Raw genomic sequence first — 3,790 nt, forward strand, 5'->3', positions numbered from 1 at the left:
ATTCAGTATTCGGGTCTCTGCTCCTCCGCCGTTTCTAACATCTCACCTCTTCCAAAAAAACGCTCTGATCTATCGTCGGTAGTAGATGACCCCTCATTTTAAACTCCATCTGCCAAAGCATTGCTCACTCAATTAATCTATCAAGAAGATTTGAAAATAAATTTCTTGCCAAAGGATAATTTTCTGCATCTGCTCCCTCACCATTTGCTTTTCCCATTTGTCTTTCACTTGGTGAAAAGCCAGAGAAAGTAAAGATGGAAGGAAGGAGGGGAAGAAAAATCCTGCTCCGTTTCGTGATCCCTATTTGATCTTCATTCCAGTGCAGTTTGGGTGAAGAATTTCAAATGTCTGTCTCAATTTTAATAAAGTATAACCAATTCTGGAATCACTATCAGGACACAGACAAAAACGGGTTTTGAGGCTGACTTTGCACATAAACTCCCCCAACATAAATAGTTAATAAACAAGCGACAAGGATGGGATTCGAACCCACGCATGCAGAGCACAATGTATTAGCAGTCCATCGCCTTAACCTCTCGGCCACCTTGTCAGTTGCATAAATATGGCTGTCACCTTCAGCACAGCTTCTAGCTGTGCAGCGAGCTGTGTCATGATGGAAATATATCTTCTGCAAGTAAATGAAGTTGGGAATGGAGCGGTGTGAAACATTTTCAGACCATGTCCAACACGTTTCTACTCAGTGTGAAAACCCACCACGGAAAGACTGGAACATACAATCATTTCATCACATCATGATTAACATCACTCAGACACCGGAACCATGAGGTCACTGACGAAGTCATGATGACCGAATTTCTCATGAAATGACAACTGAACTAACTGACTGGAAGAATTGCTTTAACTCCACATGATCAGAGAGACACAGCCTCAGACCAAATTGTCGGGTGGTGTAAACAGATATCACTGCTTCTGATCTTCACCAGAACAGAGAGTGAGATGTGACATTGATCATCAAACAGACTGTGAGAGAATACAACAGAATAAAACACATGGAGAGACACTGTGGAATAACAAATAGATTTGATTGGAATGTTGAAATTTTGATTGGAATGGATAAAACAGCAGAAACAGCAGATTAAATTGGGATTCTCATCATTATATTGATCTGGGATAGAAAAGAGAAACTGATGGAAAGAAGAGAAGAAGGAAGAAAAGAAACAATGGAACTGTTCCATTTTTTCAGTTTTTTCACTCACCCATCAAAGCTGATAAAAAAAGTTGCAAATAACAGAGAATTTCACCAAAAAGGGAGATTAAATGTTGCTGAAACCTTGGATCGAAGGATGCCCCAATAGATCACCTGTTTAACTGTCTCCTCACTCGGGGATTTCAATCAGTGAGCAATATTATTCTCTACTTTTTTTGTTAATTGGTCCCAGAACTGTCACTTGGAATTAATATCAGTGTTCTGACTCCTGAATAATAAAATTGTGAGTTTCTCGATATTTTCTGGACACATTTCCTGCTGAAAGAACTAAGAACTCTTTTCTAATTTACACAATGCAAAATACACACTCATCAAGCCTGCTGAGCTAGCATCCTTGGTGCTGCTCTCTCTTCTCCCAAACTTCATCTCATGTGACTGTTACATTATCACTCTGACAGTGGGAGGGGTTGATCCCACCATCTTCAACATTAACCCTTTACATCCTTATACCACACTGTCTGTCCAAAAAAATGGGTGGAGGGAACTTCCTTCATTTATCAAAGCACCAACAGCAGCACAGTGGCGCAATGGTTAGCACCACAGTCTCACAGCTCCAGTGACCAGGATTCAGTTCTGGGTACTGCCTGTGTGGGGTTTGCAAGTTTTCCCTGTGTCTGTGTGGGTTTCCGCCGGGTGCTCTGGTTTCCTCCCACCTCCAAAAGACTTGCAGGTTGATAGGTAAATTGGCCATTGTAAATTGTCCAAAATGTAGGTACGTGGTTGGAGAATGGTGGGGATGTGGCAGAGAATGTGGGATTAATGTAGGATTAGTATAAATGGGTGGTTGCTGGTTGGCACAGACTCGGTTGGCCGAAGGGCCTGTTTCAGTGCTGTATCTCTAAATAAGAAAAGTAAAATAAAAGCTACCAGTCGTAAATCAACTCAAACCCATTAGAGAGATAGAGGGAGACTGTCAGAGAACTTCCTGCATCCAGTCCTGACCCTGTCACACTCAGCAGCTTCTCACCCAGACCCCACTCTCATCAACACTGAACATTGTTACCGAGACCCTTCAAATACTGTTTATAAAAGGGAGAAAAATTCAAACTTTATCACAGCTAGATTGAATAGAACAAAGTTTAATATCTTCTCGTCGTCACTCGGTAACCACATGAAACAGTCCTTAAATCAGTAGCATAAATTATCAGCTGTAAGAATGTTTGTCATTGGGTTGAATCATTTCTGTGTGATGAATGTTCCAGCATCATAAACCAGGGGAACGTGTTGACTGAGCTGTGTCTTCATCTCTTCTGGACAGTTCACCCTTCATTCTGCTCTGATTCACTTTCCAAAAGCGGATCTACAGATTCTCAAATCCGGAGACTGGGTTTTCTTATTTTGTTCCTTTTGATTTTTCTTCCTCCTGAATGATAATATATTCCAACCTCGGATCAAACTTGCCCTGTCTCCCAGTCTCGGTTAAAAGCGACAAATAACGGCAACAACATTCTGAAACAAACAACACGGTCACATTCTGCTTCAGTGAGATTAATGCTGAGGCAGTTTCCGTGTCGAATGCGATTGTGAACAAATTTCTCTCAAGGAAATTGTGATTGATCAAGTATTTGCACTGAATTTCTGTGCAAGAAGGGACAGTTTCAAACAGTCATTCCCAAATCACTTCCTTCACAAAGAAAAAGACTGTGCTGTCTCAACGTGTGACTCAACTTCACAAACAAATTTGAACTCGAAGTTCAGGAGAAGACAGAGATGTGAATGATTGACAGTGTAATCTTTAAATCATAATTTTCCGTTTCTTTGTTGAAGTGAGGCTCAACCCTAAGCCACTAGAGATCGCGGAAAGATACAAACTTGGATCCAGAAATCAGAAAAGTAGTGAAACAGTTGGTGTCTGCATTGTGACACTGAACAATTTATCACCACCTTGCAACATTGGCACATTCTTAGACCGTACATTATGAGACAGATTTGTGCTTATATTGGTGGATGAGGAAAGATACTAAACACACAAAATCCCAATTTGAGCTAGTGTGTAAGATTGTTCTTTCCAAGGAGATAGCATCAAAGAATGCTCGTGAGTTTCGTCCTATGCCAGTGACAGTCACACACTTCAGAGGAACTTAAACACACTGGTAAAATGGGCTTTCACACAACAGATAAAATTTTACACAGAGACTTGTGAAGTGATACAGTTTGGGAGGAAGAATGAGACAATGTACACCAATCTTTTTTGATCAAGGTTTGAAAAGGTTGCTAAGAGCAAACAGGACACTTGGCTTCATTAATAGAGGCATAGAGTAAAAGCAAATAAGTTATGCTAAACCTTTATAAAACACTGGGGCTGAATGGCCTACTCCTGTACCTCCACAGAAAGCTTCCACTCCAGGCTCAGACACCCTCTTCAGGATCACTCTCCATACATCCCGCCACTCCACGCACGGATATCTCCCTCAGGATCAGATCACAGCTCCACAGTCCTGCCACATCCAGTCATGAATGGTAGTGGATAATTAAATAACTAACAAGATGAGGAGGCTCCAAAAACATTCACATCCTCAATGATGGTGGTGCTGAGCAAGTCAGTGCAAAAGGCAAAACTGA

The 3,790-nt window shown here is 41.2% G+C and overlaps 1 non-coding gene across 1 annotated transcript; it reads right to left on the bottom strand.

Annotated features, from left to right (window-relative positions):
• Positions 1-468: 468 nt before the first annotated feature.
• trnas-gcu (transfer RNA serine (anticodon GCU)) lies at positions 469-550 on the bottom strand. Its single transcript has one exon. It is a non-coding gene; the product is annotated as a tRNA-Ser (tRNA).
• Positions 551-3,790: the final 3,240 nt, after the last annotated feature.

The sequence above is a fragment of the Heterodontus francisci genome, unplaced genomic scaffold, assembly GCF_036365525.1.
Source record: "Heterodontus francisci isolate sHetFra1 unplaced genomic scaffold, sHetFra1.hap1 HAP1_SCAFFOLD_286, whole genome shotgun sequence".
Taxonomy (NCBI): domain Eukaryota; kingdom Metazoa; phylum Chordata; class Chondrichthyes; order Heterodontiformes; family Heterodontidae; genus Heterodontus; species Heterodontus francisci.